The sequence below is a fragment of the Monodon monoceros genome, unplaced genomic scaffold (assembly GCF_005190385.1).
Source record: "Monodon monoceros isolate NGI ecotype Baffin Bay Population unplaced genomic scaffold, NGI_Narwhal_1 Super_Scaffold_21, whole genome shotgun sequence".
NCBI lineage: Eukaryota > Metazoa > Chordata > Mammalia > Artiodactyla > Monodontidae > Monodon > Monodon monoceros.
Genome location: NW_021703778.1, coordinates 2,312,710 through 2,332,024, shown reverse-complemented (window position 1 = coordinate 2,332,024; position 19,315 = coordinate 2,312,710). Strand labels below are relative to the sequence as shown.

Genomic DNA, 19,315 nt, shown 5'->3' with positions numbered 1-19,315 from the left:
AAAGGGTCTGACCATCTCCAAATGCCCTTAAATCTGAACAAACCTAAAAATCCCCACAAGAGCACATCTTCCCAGGCAGCCCCAGGAGGCACCCTAGATGTGCAGCCGCCACAGCAAAAACAGAACTAAGACCCTTCCTAGGCTCACAGGATCCAGCACACGCTGTTCCCTCTGCTGGAGACACATGGGGTCTCCCAGTGGACTGGAGTGGGCTCAAAGCAACCACCACGATCACGACCCCTCTTTGGACTCCATCGACCCTTGAAATTCAGCAACTGGTGAGGGCAGATATCTTTTATCACTCTGTTGGCTTTATACGTGCACGTTTTCATGAAAATGAGATGACGAAGCTAGACCTTGCTCTTTCTTTCCTAAATGAACAACAAACACAAATTTAAGAACCTACTGATGTGCAAACTGTATTTGATAAGAAAAATATATACTAAGCACTGGGGTTCACCGTCGAGCATATATGCCCATCAGCCGTCATGGCAGGTAAGGAGGTGATGGGTCCTGGTGGACTCCAGGCCACCCTCCCCTCCTCTCTCTCATCTCTGGGTGCCTGTTACAGATGTGGGTCTCAAGAGCTTCAAGTATGAGGAGCCCCCTTTCGACGCCAACATTGCCTCTTATCCGTAGCACGCCAGCAGTTGTGTGTTTAGTAAGACAATGTCAAAAGGCTGCTCTGAATTCAGCGATGCATCTCACAGGTTTATATCTTATAAGTCACAGCACTTACGGACATTTAAAGTAGTACCCTTATGAGTCACGATTCAGCCTGCAGACGATGCTCAGACCAACACGCAGGCCACAGCAATAAAGTGAATACTGTGATAAAGTGAGCCACACGAGGCTTTTGGTTTCCCGGTGCACATAAAAGTTATGTTTACACTACGCTGTAGTCTGTTAAGCGTGCAATAGCATTATGTTGAAAAAGTGCGCATACCTTAATTAAAACATATTTTCTTGCCAAAACACGTTAACCATCATCTGAGCCTTCAGCCAGTCGTAGCAGTGACATCTAAGACCGCTGATCACAGGCCACCATAACAGAGTAATAATGACAAAGTGTGAAACATTGCAAGAATTACCAAATGTGACACAGAGACAGGAACTGAGCAAATGCTGTTGGAAAAAGGCGCCCGCAGACTTGCTCAACGCAGGGTTGCTACAAACCTTCAGTTTGTAAAAAGCAGACACGGTATCTGAAATGCAATAAGGCGAGGACCGCCTGTGAATTCCTCCAGCCTCTGTGGTAACTCTGAAGGGCAGGAGAGAAGCAGGGCTGTGTCCAGGCGGGGCCCCCCGCGGGCAGGCCTGCCGGGCCCACTTGCTGGCTGCGTGCTCGCCCACTGGTCCCTGGGACCACCTGCTCTAGCCCTCAGGTGGCGGCCCCCAAACACAGAGGCAACTTACTGGACCTCCCGAAAGCACAGGTCCCAAAGGGGAAAGCCAAGTCAGGTCTGGAAGAAGTTGCTAAAAGGGCTAGAAGAAACCATTTTTGTATGGAGGTGCCAACACAGAAATTAGGAAGTGAGAGAGAAGTGACTGAAAATCTTGTGTCCAAACTTCCAACCCTGACCTAGCGAGCAAACTGGCGGACTCAGCCCTTCACGTGGAGGACACAGAGACGCCCTGATGGAGGGGACAGCACTGCTCAGAAACCACACCCTCCCCGAGCTTCCAAAAGTAAAAGAAATAAGCAAGTGAGGCCAGACGTCTGAGGCCACCTGACTCGAGGTGAGTCAGCATAGTGGGGAAAAGCACACAGCTCTGGGGATGACCAGCCACTGCTGGTTACGCCAGGCGATGCCGCGAGCTCTGCTGCTCAATCAGCTATACATATATCTATTCTTTCTCAGACTCTCTTCCTATATAGGTTATCACAAGATACGGAGTAGAGTTCCCTGTGCTCTACGGTGGGTCCTTGTTGTTTAGCTCTTTTATATACAGTAGTGTGTATGTGTTAATCCCAAACTAATTTATCTCACTCCCTCTCTGTTAACTGAATTTTAATCATTCTTTGATCAAGTATCTAGAACCTGACATCCGTGAAAGTGTCACACATGCATGAAAAACACACATTTTCAGAGTAGTAGGGGTAAAGTTTAGTTAATAACAATAACAGCAGTGACTAATACTCCTATAGCGTTTAATACCAGCCAGGCACTGTTCTAACCACTATGTCCATATCAACCATTTATCGTCACTCCTCACTACTATTATTATCCCCATCCTACGGATGAAGAAACCAAGGCGCTGAAAGGTTCCCAAGGTCACACAGGTGGATGGTAGCAGCGTTTGTCTGCAGAGCTCTCACCCTTAACCACTTCGCTATGCCTCAACAGCGATTAAACAATAATGTAAAATCTTTACGAGAAAGAAAAGCCTTCTCACGAGATTCTGCACATTTCATGGCTGGCGTCTCCAAGCTAAATCTATATACCTTATAATAACCACAGATTTGGTTCTGACTTCTCCACCCTTCACCACTGTGGCAGTCCAAACCCAGTTTTATTTTTATTTATTTATTTTTTGCGCTACGCGGGCCTCTCACTGCTGTGGCCTCTCCCGTTGCGGAGCACAGGCTCCGGACGCGCAGGCTCAGCGGCCACGGCTCACGGGCCCAGCCGCTCCGCGGCACGTGGGATCCTCCCGGACCGGGGCACGAACCCGCGTCCCCTGCATCGGCAGGCGGACTCCCAACCACTGCGCCACCAGGGAAGCCCCAAACCCAGTTTTATATCGCACACTTTGTGGTTGATGCCTTACTGCCAGGAGAGAAGTAACAGGAATCTCTCCCTAGGTCTTGGGGTAGGGCTCACCTACCTTGCACAGATGCCCCATGAGCCTGCTAAAACATGCACCAAAGTCCCACTATGGGCCATCTCTGCCCTGGAGATCAGTTTAATCTAGTTTATTACAATCAAGTCAAATAGGTGCGTACTTAGTATCTGCTGGGTACAAGGCACTGCACTGGTGCGATAAGGAAAAAGGAAACTCAGGCAACAAGGAAGAGCGGAAAGACTTCTAAATAAAAAGTAACTTAAAGGTCCAAGTAGAAGAAACTGGAACACAGAATTGAGGGGAGAAGAGGGGAGAGATAAATCCCAAGGTTTCTCTTCAAGAAGGCAAAATCCGGGCTTCCCTGGTGGCGCAGCGGTTGAGAATCTGCCTGCCAATGCAGGGGACACGGGTTCGAGCCCTGGTCTGGGAGGATCCCACATGCCGCGGAGCAACTGGGCCCGTGAGCCACAATTACTGAGCCTGCGCGTCTGGAGCCCGTGCTCCGCAACAAGAGAGGCCGCGATAGTGAGAGGCCCGCGCACCGCGATGAAGTGGCCCCCGCTTGCCGCAACTAGAGAAAGCCCTCGCACAGAAACGAAGGCCCAACACAGCCGTAAATAAATAAATAACGCAAACTGTCAACAAGTAAACATAAATAAACATTATTATAAAAAGAAGGCAAAATCCTCTGGGCATCGACCCTGAGGATCAGAAAGCGGCTCTGGAAACTCCCATACCTTCCCAGTGGGCAGAGAAAACAGCCACTCTGGACATCAGTTTGGCAGGTTTTTATAAAGCTAAACACATACTTACCATATGACCCAGAAACCCCACTCCTAGGTTTTTATTCAGGAAAAAATGAAAATGCATGTTCCCATAAAAACCTATACATGACTGTTATTGGAGTTTTAGTCATAATCACCCCAAATTTTAAACAGTGCAAATGTCCTTCACCTGGTGAATGGATCGGCAAACTCTACGTCCACAATGGAACACTTCTCAGTAATGATAAGGAACAAGCTACCGATAACACACAACAGCATTGGTGCATCTCAAACAGCGACAGACTGCATGATTCCATTTATAGGGCATTACGGAAAAGGCAAAACCGTAAGGATAGAAGACAGATCAGTGGCTGCCAGGGGTCGGGGCTCAGTGATTACAGTGGGGCATGAGGAACATTTCAGGGGGATGAAAACTTATATTTTGATTATGGTGGTTGCACAGCTATACACAATACTGAAACTCGTAGCCGTATTAAGAAGAGTGAATTTTACTGAACGTAAATTACGAATCGATACATCCGACTTTTTAGCAGCAGCTCAGAGTAATTATGCTGACAAAATTATCTCATGGAGCGGGGCTCTTAGTATCGTCTACAAGGGTCTACGGACCATTGATCCGCCTTCCTGAACGCACCCCCTCCCCCAATTTCTTCTCATATAATATTGACAGGAGGAGGATTAGCTGCTCAGCGGCAGGAGAAAAAGCTCAGTTAGTCTGATAACGTTTCTTACAGTAACCTCTTAGTGTTTAGATAATTCTGGGAACTCTACTGTACTAAAAATAGACATGAGTATTGGCTCTTTTTTCCTTGTGCTATATACGTGCCTGCTAATCGCTAAGAAGTAAGACTCCAGCGGCTCTGTCCGTGGACACATTGCCACTCTAAAGCCATTACATCACCAGGAAGTCAAGGTCCTTATGTCCACGTGGTACCTGTGTTCCATATGTTGAACTACACTGAAGGTCGACCGAGGTCACTGCTAAGATCTTTAGGCAAGAGCTAAATCTAAGATAGACCCTGATCACTGAATTGGAAACCTTATTAGGGTAGGAAAATCAAAAACATCACTGTCCCACTGAACAACGTGACTGCTCAAAGACTTGGTCTACATGTGCAGACCAAAAGCAATGTGAATGATTCTGGTTCTTTCCTTCATACAATACCCAGCAGATATGTCTTGATTGCCTACGTGTGTGAGGCATGAAAGACACATGTTTATCATCGTAAGTCCCTGTCCTTATGGAGTTTACATTCTCTTGGGAGGGACAGATGAACTATAAATAAGTGAATGGACAAATAAACCAAGTGATGAATCAGTAAGAGACCGAATGTCCACTACTTAGAGCCAGAAGGAAGGAAAAGCAGGGTAAGAGGCTGGGGGCTTCTCATTTAGATAAAATGGTCAGGTCTCTGTGGCGGTCACCACTGAGCAAAGACATGGAAGAATTGGCCAGAAAGCTGGTGGGTATGTGGAGGGAGAGGGCTCGGGGTGGGGGAGGCAGGGGGAGAAGGAGCAAGTGCAAAGTTTCAAGCTTTGAGATGGGACTAGCAAGGTGGCCGGTGTGGCCAGAGCTGAGTGACGGACAGGAAGGGCGCTGGGCAAGCCAGCAGGCAACGTCCGGCAGACACAGGTGAGCACAGATCATAGAGGCCCTGTGCCAGAGAAGAACCTGGGGTTTCATTCGGCGTTACCGGAAGGCACTGTAGGGTGTGGGCGAGGGAGAGAATGATCTTGATTTAGGTTTAAAGAATCAGTCTAGCTGCTCTGAGGAAAACAGACTTTGGGGGTTAGGTAGATGGGAAGAGGGAAAGCAGAAGCAGGGAACTTGATAGGAGGCTACCACAGCCAGGCAGGCGGAGACAGTCAGCCCCGAACTGAGTGTCAACGGAGGAGGAGATGCAGAGAGAAGGGGCCGACTGCACCCTGGGTGCAGGATGGCGCCACCAACTGAGATAGAAGATGACGATGCTGATGGGGGAGGTTAGTTCCATACACAAGAGCAGCCGCCGGAGTTGCTAGGAAATGTAAATTATGTTGCTTTCAGGGAGTTCAAGAGGTGAATTAAGATAAAGAAAGGTTAATTTGACCTAAATAACATCGTACCTTATGACTACATAAGCTTTGCAGTGGAAATAACTGACTCAGGACCAGTTTAGATATTAATTTTATCTTGCAGTAGCATTCCCACTGACTAGGTAATTCACTACAGACAGCTAAGGAATGGATTTGTGTAAGAAACTAGATATACCATTAGCGAACTTTCCAGGAAACAAAGATTTCCAGGGAAGCTAAAAGAACTTCAAAGCTTTCTGTAACGTATCACCAAGGCTTTGAAGATCCCCCTTATTTAACCCTTGCTAAAAGAAAAGAACGTCAGCAAGACTGTAGAGTATGGATATTCCTTACTATATTTACGTTACAAAAAAGCTTTGTCTGACGGGAAAGAGAAGTCAAATTATAAGACCCTTTAATGGGTTTACATGTTAAAGCCTTTGGAATAAACACTGTTTGTTAGATGTAATCCACATCAAAACATGTATCTGTTTCACAGATTATTTTCTTCAAGCAGTCCTAAGTTTCTGAGTTTTATGAAGTTGCATGGAACTTAGAAAGAGGCCAGAGACGGCACACAAAGGCACAGCTGGAGCATGTTTGATTCCTGCAAGGAAGAGTGAGGGGCAGGAAAGTCACCAAAGCTTAGGACACCGTGCACGTCCCCAGAATCACATCTGTTTCATCCAAGACAAGATTCGTGCCTAGGATTCAAAACACAAGGAAAAGCTTAACTTGTTTTGGTTGGAATAACTTAGCCTGCTAACCTCCACAGCGTCTTCCAGGAAGATATCAACTCCCATCTTTTCCATCTTTTCCTCCCTCTTTCCCCCAAGTCAACCTGAAGAGCAACAGCACAGAGCCGGAGGGGGAACCAGATCAAAACACACTTGGGGGCGCCGAGCATGGGGACCTCTGGAGACGATCCACACCCTTTCAATGGATTCCTGTTGGTGAGAAAATGTTTCCATCCAGTTGGAACCACCCACACTTGTAACCATCTTACGAACTTTGTCTGCTTTTGATTTTTTAAGTTTTACTCAAAAGAAATAAGCTTCCCAATGTAACCATACTCGTCCAAGCTCTCTCTCATCAGCCAAGAGAAAAATTTCCTTTTAGTCATGTAGGGCTGGGACAGGTGACCTAAATGGCTTCCCGGTGTCACATTTCTGAAGTTCTTTAATGGTTTTCCAGGTGTTTTCCTACCACCCTGTATCTCTCAAGATATACTCTTGGAAAGATCTCTTCTCCAAAAAATTCACCGTTTTGCTCTAAAGCATTAAGAAATCAAATGAAGAAACTCAAAATCTCTGAATTTAGTGACTTTTCCCACACTATTAGTTATTTTAAAAAATAAATTTATATATTTTATTCATTTTTGGCTGTGTTGGGTCTTCGTTGCTGTGCGCGGGCTTTCTCTAGTTGTGGCGAGCGGGGGCTACTCTTTGTTGCAGTCACGGGCTTCTCATTGCGGTGGCCTCTCCTGTTGCGGAGCACGGGCTCTAGGCGCGTGGGCTCCATAGTTGTGGCTCGTGGGCTCTAGGCGCACGGGCTTCAGTAGTTGTGGCGCATGGGCTTAGCTGCTCAGCGGCATGTGGGATCTTTCCGGACCAGGGATCGAACCCGTGTCCCCTGCACTGGCAGGTGGATTCTTAACCCCTGCACCACCAGGGAAGTCTCACTGTTAGCTATTAAGGACAGACTTTTTTCTGGCTTGTTGCTTTAAGATGTCAAGATGTATTCTGCTTTTCTAATCTGGATCTGGGATTTCCTTTCACATCGCCCCTCACTGTTACACTAACCAGATGCTTCTGCCTCTTTCCAGAACACAGCCGTATTGAGACTTTACACTCTAGGCTTCTCCCGGGTCATCCATTCAGATAGTTACCTTATTCCTTCCCAATGGTTCCAGACAAATCTTCTTTATTTCCTTTTTTTTTTTTTAAATCTCAGAGTTAAAATACACACGTGCCCACACACTGTCAAATCCTCTGCCAAGACTGCTTAGTGTGGTTTTCTCCTTGGACTCGTCTATAATGACCTAAAGATGGATTATATCTGGATTCCCAGAGGTCTGTTCAATATTAACCATGATGATGTGAAATGTTAGACAACTGGGTCTGTCTGAAGCTCCATTATTAATCCAGTCTGCTACTGTTTCTTGGTGAGATTCTATAACCCATTTTGAAACTGTCACTGACCCACCTGTAAAGCTAATGAAACCTATAATCTCCCTCTCCTGAAATATTCTAAAGCAAAACAGTAGCTATAATGGCTGTCCTAGAACAGGGATCAGCAAACTGCAACCCCTGGGCCATATCTAGCCCACTGTCCATTTCTGTCAATAAAGTTTTATTGGCACACAGCCATGCTCATTTCTTTCCATATTCTATATGGCTGGTTTCCTGCCACAAGAGTTCAGTTGAATAGTTGTGACAGAGACAGTATGGCCCCCAAAGCCTGAAATATTTACCATCTAGTCCTTCACAGAAAGTCTGCCCACCTCTGCTTTAAAACCAACAGCTTAGAAGACAATGATTATGAATCCCACTCTGTGATTTTGCAAAGATACTTCATTAGAATATCATTTTTCTCAGGGTAAAAATGAAATGATAAAGTTACATGTAAAAGTGCTGGGACTCAGTAGGCAGTTAATACTTGTCCCTTCTAGTTGCCAAGGTCCTTCTGGACCTTCGGTCTCTTCCTCTCTGCTCTGTTCTCCCTGCAGAGTTGGAATTTTCCTCCTCTTGGCATCACAAATTATTTCAATATTGGCTGTTCCGTCCTCTCATTATCTACACACTTGTCTTTCTTCCCATCCAGAAGGTGGCTTTCTCTGGGAAGTGCCATATCTGAGTTACCTTTGTTTCCCCAGGGCCTGGCACATAGCAAAATCCTAGCAAAGATTTTTATTTTTTTCAGGGAATAAGTGAGTCAAGAAATAGCAAATGAACACTAGAAGTATTTGTAATTCTAAAAGATGCCAGGCAAAGATCATTTATAATAGATTAGTATATAGTACCAGGCTCCCCAAACTAAGTGTCACAAATAACGAGCACTTTGGTGGGCAGGGGGCTGGGGTGTCATGGATTTAAGGCTACAGCTTGCTACATATGACAGCTGCTTTACTGACAAGGCAAAGGGCAAATTAACACTCCTTCCTTGTATAGGTACAAGGAAGTTCCTAGAACCCAAGAAAGCAAAAGTGATTCCTGTTTACACCTAACAACTTACAAAAAAATTCTCCAACCAAACCTCTCATCTTTGAATGACAATGTAAAGTATGATATTCTTTGTCTATAACAAGAGCCTGAATTTAAGATTTCTAATCATAGTGATACACTTTAGCATCCAATAATTCCTTTGAAAAGATAGTTGTTTTGGTTTTGCACGGATTTAAATGAAGAGATTCATTTGTTTAAAAATGAATTTTAAAAATGAACTAGGCAGTGAGGGTATCATAGTGAAGAAATAAAGTTCTTGCCCTCACTTTACTAAAATAAATTAACTTAGAGAGAGCTTAGAATTCATTTTGACAAGACTCTTCTCTGAGTTATTTATCTTCCATAAATTTTCCATTATATTTCATAAATAACTAAGAAGGTCTCACATTTCCAAAGTAGAGACAGGTTTCCGTATTGGATTGTTTCCCATTGCTGCTGTAACAAATTACTATACACTTGGTGGCTTAAAACAACTTTATTTTCTTACAGTGCTAGAGGTTAGAAGTCTGAAATGGGTCTCACTGGCCTAAAAATCAAGGTGTCGGCAGGGCTGCATCTCTTCCGGAGGCTCCAGGGGAGAATCCATTTCCTGGCCTTTTCAGTTTCTAGAGGCCACCTGCATTCCTTGACTCATGGACCCTCCTTCATCTTCAAAGCAGCAAAGCACAGAGACTTTATCACATGGCATCATTCTGACACGTACTCTCCTGTGTCCCTCCATCACGTCAGAGGACCCTTGTGATTACACTGCACCCACCTGGATCATCTGGGATCATCTCCTCATCTCAAGGTCAGCTGAGACCTTCCTATTTGCCATGTAACCTAATATATGCATAGCTTCTGTGGATTAGGACATGAACCATGATTCTTTGGGGAGTCACGATTCTTCCTACCACACACATCTTTGTAGCAATCAGTTCAACAAGCCCAGGTCACATGCATGACGCAGTGTGGAAGCTGAACACCACGACCGCTTACCAGAATGTTTCTCCTACCCTCGCGGTTCCCCGGCAGTTGCCAGAAGGGCACCACCTCTGTGCCTCCACCAGTCCCTCCATAGTTGCCATTTCCTCTTCATCAAACCCTGCTCCATTCATCCCCTCCACGCTTCTAAGAATAAAACTGACTTTTCTCTCACCTGTGCCCCCTCCAAGTGAAGGGAAAACCATGCCCTTTCCTCCATCCTTCTGTGCTTGTGAGGGATCAAACCCCCTTGCCCAAGCGTTACACAAAGATTTGTTAATTACAGTAAACATCATTCATATTTGATGCTCCCAGTCTACATCCACCATGTCTTAATGCTCCACCTTCAACCCAGAGAACCCCAAAACACGCAAGCAAGAAGGCACCCCAGAGAGCAGCCTTTCCAGCCCCTTCAGTCTATTAGTGAAGAAATGCTTGTGATCCCAGCAGTGAAGCCAGAGTCTGCTTATCTGTAAGACGACAGGTCTAGAATCTCACCTGAGCCCTGCATTTGTGACTCTGTATGTCAGAGGTAAGCTAAGTCACCGTTCCCTGGAGGAGTTATGTCCACAGGATGCAGCCAACCAACTCTGAGTACGGAGAACAAGCTTTTGTCCAAACAGGGACAACTACACACAGCAGAGGCCTCCAGAGCTGCGTGAGTGTCACGACGCCCTCCTTGCCCTCTGCCCCACCACGGCTCTCCGCTCATACTCAGGAAGAGGGGACCAGGAGCTGATGGGAGGCGTGGCCACCTCCTGGCAGCGGTTTTCACAGCCGCCCACGTGTAAAATGAAAAACACCTGGCCCCACAGGTGTTCACGGGAACACAGGGATTCTATTGCTCCACTAAACTTCTACTAAAGTCTCAAATGTGGTGACCAACCCACACAGCACCGCCTTGGGAGAAAGGCTGCTGATAAAGCCATCGAAGCTGCTTGAAGAAAGGGCAATCCCGATCTACGTGCCCTGTCTCCCTCTGCATCAGATGGGTCTTCTTTATTAAATACTTTGTTAGAAAAACAGTAACCTAAAATAAAAAGCACCGAGTGTAGGGTGGAAGTCTTAAGAATCAACAGTCAGAAAGCAGACACTTTCTAAACACCCGTGTGTGTGAGGGATGATGTCACAGGCCAGGGATCCAGTCCTGCCTTTATCAAAGTCTGTTCAGCGGAGATTGGTGTCGAAAACACACCACCTGGCATGAATACTCTGAGATGAGTTTTGTCCAGGGCCCCCAGAAGTCCCTCTCCCAACAGGTGCACCTGACCTCCCTTGCTTCTTGGGGGAGGGCCCTGGTGACAGCTTCAGTGACCTGTCAGGTTCAGCCCATTGAGAAGGAAGGGGAAGGGCACTGCAGGCTGTAGGAACAGCGTGTGCGAGGTCGTGAGGTTGAGGCCGCGCCTGGCATTTTCAGAAGGCGTGACTAGGACATGGGACAACCGGGTGGGGATGGAAGCCTGCATCAGAGGGCTCTCTATGCTGGCTGAGACTAGATGTCAGCCCTGAGACTGCAGCCGGAGACTCAGGCGCTAACAAGTGCCCTGAGCATCTCGGGAGGGTGACAGAGTCCAGTGCAAGTGGACAAGGGGAGGGAGAGACAAGGTGGTCGCGGCTGAGGCTCCTGACTCCCCAGCCTGCCGGTCATCACCTGCCGGGCTCGCCCCTCTAGAACCTTCCCGGGGCAGCAGCAGGCTCTGCAGAGCTGCAACCCGGTGGACTTCCTGGAGGCAGGGGCGGGGCAGGGAGCGGGCAGGTGAAATTGGGAAGGGATGACATGGGGAGAACGGAGCATAAGAGCGTGGAAGGGCTGGAGAGTGAGGCTCAGGGCACACGCAGCAGAGAAGGGAGGAGAAGCTGGTAGTAGGTATGGGTCACAGAGTGAGGACTTCATAAATAGTCGGTGATGATGAGACAGACTGTGGCTACCTTAGCACAGAGCCTGACAGGGGCGGGCTTGACCGTTTCTAAAGTGTCAGCCCAGGGGGGTGTGTGTGTGAGAGAGAGAGAGAGACCGAGACAGAGGGAGAGAGACAGAGACAGAGAGAGAGAGACAAGAGTCAGAGAGACAGAGACAGAGAGACAGAGACAGGGCGAGAGACAGAGACAGAGAGAGAAGGAGAAGAAGCAAGAGAGGAGGAGCGGGGGGAGGCGCCTAAGGCCTCGGTGGTTCTATTTAGTTAGTATCTCACGACCGGCTCAAAGGTTCCCCCCGCTGACCAGAAGGCAACTCCTGCTGTGCCTGTGGTTAAAGCCTTGGACCTACGATGTCCTTTCCAGGTAAACTCACGTGGCACAGAGGTTCTAGAAGAGTCTGCCTCCTGCCCTCCTCCTTGTGACCTCCCGGGAGGGCGCGCCAACAACCAAAACGGGCCCTCAGGGCAGCTCCTCAAAGATGTCATTCGCTTGGACTTTCCATCCGCCAGGCTCCCCACCGGCTGCAAATCACATTCCACGCTGCCTGCGCTCCTTTACTCATTTCAACAGAGGCGGGGCGGGGCCAGGGCCGCCTGAAACCCCATCAGGGACAGACACTGCTGCCACGTGACTCAACCACAGGCTTCCTCTCAGACCCGAGGGCAAGGCTCCGCTGTGACAACCAGCACACGCCCTTCCTGCCTTCGCCTCTCCCCCCAACTACAGCCCATCCATCAGAGACGCTTCCTGGGAGGGGCTGGTGAACACAGCAAGCACGGGCCCCACCAGACACAGCGCTGCCTCTCAGTCCTCGCTTCCCTTCCACATCACGCCTGTAAGCATCCTGGAATCGCCCTCAGGAGCTGACGGCTTAACCCGTGGTCGCCAAGGCAGTGGCAACACAGCGCACGCCTCCCCAGCCCCTGCGAGGGGACCAAGCACCAGTGATCACAGACCACAGACCAGCGGTCAGTGAGGAGAGCAACCGCTGTGTCAGCCCCGCAAGAAGTTCATGGATGAAGGGACGGTCCTGCCCCTAAGGCATCTGGGTCAGGAAGATGCAAATCGTTACCTCATTCAGTAAATGTTTATCAAGCACCTTCCTTGTACCAGACACTGTTCCAGGTGCCTGGCGTCAAGTGCAGACAAAACAGAAAGAAATCCTTTTCCTCACTGAGTTAATATTCCAGTGGTAAGAGAGGAAACACCTCTTCCCACATACTTAGTGAAAGGAACCAAAGCAATGACACCAGGCGAGGATCGAGTGGTGCTCATACAGAAAGAAAGAGGACAAAATACTTTCTGCTGCAATAAGGGAGGCTTGAGGAGGAAGCAGGGGCAGAAAAACCTTGTTAGAACACAAATATGCCTTCAGAGGCTCAAACATATAGACATCTTCAAAACAGACGAGCGCACTATGCTTTCCCTTGTCTGTATGGGCCACTGCCCCGCCATTCCCCAGCAGACACTAGCGGTTCAAGGGCGGCAGAGCGGGGTGGGGGGTGGGGGGGGTTTTCAAAGGTCATGTTAAGGTCCTTGTAACAGTCAGGTTTATAATCGACTCACATAATCTCCCTCCCAGCCCAGCCAAACCGACACACCCGCTTCTGACAGCTTATCATCTATCACCTTGTCTCACTGCCCACCTGGGTGGATCCGAACTGTCATGCACCCCGATCCACCCCGCTCTCCAGGGCTCCCCAGCTGCACCCCCTGAGGCCCACGTCACACAGAAGAACACCCGCAGAGTCATTCTCTCCCTAGGCAGCCTTTCAGGAAATACGCTCAAGAATCAGAGGTTAAAGAAAATTACCTTTCAGTAGATGTGCAATAATCTAGTTGAATATCTTTGCTCAATTTTTTAAAATTATCCTTTTTTTAATTTAGTTTTTATTTTTGGCTGCACTGGGTCTTCGTTGCTGCGCGAGCTTTCTGTAGTTGCAGAGAGCAGGGGCTAGTCTTCGTTGCGGTGCGCGGGCTTCTCATTGCGGTGGCTTCTCTTGTTGCGGAGCATGGGCTCTGGGCGTGCGGGCTTCAGTGGTTGCAGCACGCGGGCTCAGTAGTTGTGGCTCACAGGCTCTAGAGTGCAGGCTCAGCAGTTGTGGCGCACGGGCTTAGTTGCTCCGCGGAATGTGAGATCTTCCCAGACTAGGGCTCGAGCCCGTGTCCCCTGCATTGGCAGGCGGATTCTTAACCACTGCACCACCAGGGAAGCCCCTATTCTTTTTTTTTTTTTTTTTTTTTTTTTTATTTTATTTTTTGGCTGCGCCACGTGGCATGCAGGATCCTAGTTCCCTGACCCAGGATGGAACCTGTGCCCCCTGCATTGTAAGCATGGAGTCTTAACCACTGGACCACCAGGGAAGTCTCTATATTTGCTTAATTTTTTAAATATGTGAATTTAAAAGAAACACACACACACACAGACCACTTTGCTTCCTTTGGGCCATCAACTGAGAAACTGCTGAATTCCTTTTGTTTGGAACCTAGGAAACCTTGTCCCAAATCCAGCCAGGCTCCTTTCCTGGAACATCCTTGTCAGACAGATGTGCAGTTTCTATAGAAATACCTCCATCAACAGAGGTCCTCCTCCAGGCAGGGCAGCCTGTTCACTAGACAGTCAGAGGTTCAAAAATTCTCCAGATATTTATTTACACCCTCAGCCCATGGGCCCTAAAATTGATTTGGCTTAAAAAAACGTAGATCAATATTAATTTAAAGATGATTTCTTTTTAGCTATAAATCCAATCATTAAGCAGAGCGATCTGAAGAAGAGGGGGAAAATAAATGGATGCGCTGAGAGCAGGAATTGTCACTGTTCATAAGGACCAAAGACTGCCAAGAGAGTTTGGAAAGGCAATCTTTCGGGAAACAGTAAGTGAGCTAACGGTGGTCCTGAGTTTTTGCTGTGAGTTCTGGGAAACGGGAACGAGCGCATCCAGCGAGGACTTCTGGCCCGGAGAGGATACCCAGCTTTAGGATGAGGGGGCTGGGGGAGGGGGCTGCTCCTGGGGTCCAGCCAAAGACAGGGTGGGTCTGGGGTAGGGGGCAGCAGCCGTCGTGGGGCTTAAGTGCCCTGCATCTGGGGACAGTGTAAGGCAGCTGCCGGTGATTACGTTTTATCAAATCTATGTGTGATTAAAATGAGTCCCTACACTTTAGCTGTCTTTCTCTAACTTCTATCTTGGAAATTCTCGCATTCTCTCTCTAAATGTGGGCATGTCACACAGACCAAGCCTGGGAGATGTGCCCAGGGATGCAGTCTAAGAAAAAAAGTAAATTACTCAGCTGGGTCCCACCTTAACGCTCCGGCATACCTACCTGGAAAGCTTATTTTAAAACAATATGCTAAGTTTTGTTTAAAAAAAAAAAATCCCACAAGTAATCAGAATAGTACGAGTTGGTTTTTGGTGACAGCAAATATCCAAGACTCCTGGTTATCTGTGTGCTGCTTTTGCAGCTGGTCGACACAACGGCATTGCAAACACATTGTGAAATGATCAATACTTACTTTTTATTCTGTGGCTCGAAACTCAAAAAGAATTCATCATCCCTTCCTGGGCTTCTCCTTTAGTTTCAGAAAACGACCAGTCTCCAATGTAGCTAGAATCTGAAAAAAAATATATATATATATATATATATTTAATTATAGGATGTAACTTCTAAAGCTGAGGAATACATACGTGAGATGGAATAAATTCATTTGCCTTAAGTTAACCTCTGAAAATACTGGACTTCACCCGCCTTTATCAATATCCCTCACTCGCATAAGGCCTCGCACAACAGGAAGTGAAACTGACAATTTCTATAACGGTTTTTTTCTACTTGATCATTTTGACCACGACTAAAACTGCCTTGATTAACCTGACTTAACTCGAAACATTTGCCTTCAGCTACTGTAAACAACCAAGTTACGCCCGATTTCAGCGACAAGGAGTTCCCTTTCTTTCTCACTAACCACGTCACCGTCGTGACAAGTTACGTCAAAAAGCATCACAAGCTGTTCACCCGCACACGCAGGCGACCCAACACCCAGAGACCAGAGCGGCGCGAAGTGTCAGTTATGCTTTCTTCATCCTGATAAGAGGGAGCAAATCGGATTTTAACGGATGAACAAACTCCTATCCCCCAAGGATGCACTGAAAATCTCCCAGATCTAGAATTAAAATTAAAAGTGCTGCCGCGTTTAACCACGCAACATCCGCTAATTCAGTCTGTGGCTGCCTCACTGCGGTGAGCGAGCACATCTGCTCCTCCCTGCTGATGTCTGGTGGCTTTGTTCTCTGGACCTGGCGCAGTGCAACTTCAGAAGCCAAAGGTCACCAGCACTCCCGGGTGACTGAATACGAGCTGCAGTGTGGCAGGGACAACCCTGCCTCTGAAAACGCATCCAGAACCCGGTTGTGTGTCCTTCCCAGCTTTATTTACGCCAGACTCCCTGGGATCTCGATCTGCCCTGCTGGCCGCAGCAAAAGCAATGTCCTTCCAGCTTTCCTTGCACCTCCCCCTGCTTCTCTTAGCCAGACCTTTGCCTTAGTATGTTTCTTCCTGTTTACAGTAGCAACTAAAGGCATTTCAGTACCTCAGTGCACACAGAACTGTGCTACCGGGATGAGAAGCTCTTTTTACATAACTGTCTACCTACAGAGATGTCCCCGGTAACATGAAGCCAAAACTCTCTCCAAACTCTAAAGTACAGAGATGCTCCGTTGCCAGGATATACTGGGCAGGATATATTGAAGTATATCAAAACACGTGTACTCAATGGGTTATTATTATTGTTATTAATGGCAGTCACTAGAACAGATCAATGTGAAAAAGAGAAAGATATTAAGATTACAATAGATAGGCAAACACTTATAACACAATTGAAAAAAGCAGAATTTAAAATTGTTCCAAAGTGCTGATTTATCATCACATATGGATGTAGCTATGGAAATTATTATATATAGATATATATTTATACATCTTATAATTATATATAGATATCTACAAATCTATATTTAGCACAAATAAACTACAAGAAAGAGTTGGTTGATGATTATTAAATTCTAGGACTCTATGAGAACAGAGTGATAAAGCTGTTCCCAGGCTTAAAGTGTGCAACACTGGGCCTTCCTGGTGGCGCAGTGGTTAAGAATCTGCCTGCCAATGCAGGGGACACGGGTTCGAGCCCTGGTCTGGGAAGATCTCACATGCCACGGAGCAACTAAGCCCGTGCGCCACAACTACTGAGCCTGCGCTCTAGAGCCCGAGAGCCACAACTACTGAGCCCGCGTGCCACAACTACTGAGCCCGCGTGCTGCAACTACTGAAGCCTGCACGCCTAGAGCCCGTGCTCCGCAACAAGAGAAGCCACCGCACCGCAACGAAGAGCAGTCCCTACTCTCTGCACCTAGAGAAAGCCCACGCGTGAAGACCCAACGCGGCCAAATATAAATAAAAAATTTAAAAAGTATGCAACACTTCAGAATCACAGAGTCTTGTCACCAGAAGGGACATTAGCTCAACCTTTTCATTTCACAGATTAGTAAATTATACCAAAAGAAGTTAAGTGACTTATCCATGGTCATAAACCTACTTCCTGGCAGAACTGAGACCAGCATGGGGAGGTCCCCACTCATGAATCTGCCTTCTCTTCAGAACACACTGCAATGGACTCATGCAAATAAATCAGGGGGTCCCGGTTATCTGAGAGGTCACTGTCCAAAAACCCACGTGGTTAGGAGCTTTTTTAGGGAAGCACACCTTCAAAACTCTACGGTATTTCCTAATATCAAGTCATTTAAATGACTTGAATTCCCACTCAAAATTCCATCCTTGTTCACCGTCAGCATCTTTCCTGATTGCAAATCTTGCCCTCCAAACACAGAATTTCACAAGGTTAATCAAAACGGCATTAGAGAACTTCCCCAATAACAAGTGAAACAAGGGCAAGTGGGGACTGAGAAGGTGGATGTAGCAACAATCTTTAAGAAAAACATTTTAAGTTGGTGGTGAGACAGGGATTTCAATACAGAAAGAGTTTAAGAGTAAGGAATCTAAAGGGCCCAAAGGAAAATGACTAGGACCTCAAATATTCCTGTAAAACTGACCAGCTTGAAGATGTGATATCAATGTCAAACGGGATTTAAAAAGTACCACGATATACTATCATACAATTTTGTCTAAAAATGTATTCCTCTCCAATCAATCAATCCTTGACTTTTGCATTGCTCATTCTAGGAGTTAGCCATGGTCAAAATGATCTTCTAAATTGTGTTAAATATAAACTAAAAGAATTATTTTCATGATATTCAGAGTTTTGGGCAAGATAAAGTCCCAAAGCTTTTAAAGATTGTATTATGAAATTTTGGTCCCCATTTAAGTGGATTCAATTTAAATGGCCTTTTTCTGGCTCTAATTATCCTCAGATAACAAGCACCTGCTGTAGAATCGTCAGAAATAATTTCTTAAAGTATAAATCAGTAATACGCAGGGTATTTATCTCATTTCAAGCCAAGCACACCTTTTAGGAGCAGGAACTTTAGATCCAGAATATGAAATATCAGGGGACAGTGTGTTTTTAGTTTGCCCCTCTGCCATAAAAAATAATGCATTTTATATTTTATTTTATACAAAATAAAGAGGTTACAAAATTACAAATGACTATATTTGTCTCAATTCCTTTAAAAAGTGCGAAAGTGTAATAACGTACTTACCATTCTGAATTACATAATTAAATTTTACACCCTATTTTATTTGAACATGACCATGAAAAAAGCTACATAAGGTACTTAATAGTGGTTGCTTTGCATCCTGTGGTTGATTCTGTCATCTGCAATTATCTGTGGTTCTGTATAATTCCTGGTCTGAACTTCACCTGAGAGCAATCAAGTTGGCTGAGTTTCCCTGTGCTCAAAATGTCTATTACGCGAAAATGGTTGCTATTCAGGGCTGTTTAACATTCACTCAGATAATAAAAGGGCTTCTAGTATCATGAAAACACAAGGCTTCATTTTAGAAGCATCAATTATTCCGTGGAACGTTTTCTTCTAGAAGAATAAAGAAAGAAAGAGAATCTTTTTTTCCATTAAATAAAACTACAATGTTCTATAGTAGAAAGATATGTTTTTCTTTTATTTTCCAAATCCGTAACAATACTAAGCGTCTAAATAATCAATGACAAACACACCTTAAAGTATGTGGGATAATCAATTTGAACGATTCCCTTCTTGGAAAGTTTCTAGCTGCTGTGACCGAAATAATAAACAATTCATGATGCAGTTTGTTTACTAATCCTGTCTCAAAGGTCAAGGCCAAAATTATTGACTCAGTCTTGCTGTCAAATTTACTTTGCAAATGAGTACGAATGTATGACTCAGGATTCAGATGTAACTAAAGCTTCCTTCCAGGAAGGACCACAAAGCTCCCAGTTCCCACAGCCATCAGAGGCTGAAGAACAAAGGTGGGGAATACCAGGCAGATGCTTGAATTATTTCACCACTGCGGTCTAAGAACAGTAAAAAGTAACTGCTCAAAATCACCTTCCCAAATACTTGAGACTCATGCTAAATGAATCAGATGAGCCCTCTGCTCTGGTCC

At 46.2% G+C, this 19,315-nt stretch overlaps 1 protein-coding gene across 14 annotated transcripts in view; it reads right to left on the bottom strand.

Annotated features, from left to right (window-relative positions):
• The window catches only part of SVIL (supervillin), a 244,879-nt gene that overhangs the window by 181,736 nt on the left and 43,828 nt on the right, over positions 1–19,315 (bottom strand). For 12 of the 14 annotated variants that reach the window (XM_029236869.1, XM_029236871.1, XM_029236875.1 and 9 more), the window contains one exon: positions 15,243–15,341. The gene's annotated coding sequence lies outside the window, so the exon portion shown is untranslated. Of the gene's footprint in view, positions 1–12,104; positions 12,887–15,242; positions 15,342–15,605; positions 15,625–19,315 lie in introns of those variants that run through there. The other 2 variants (XM_029236876.1, XM_029236878.1) reach the window with 2 other exon arrangements.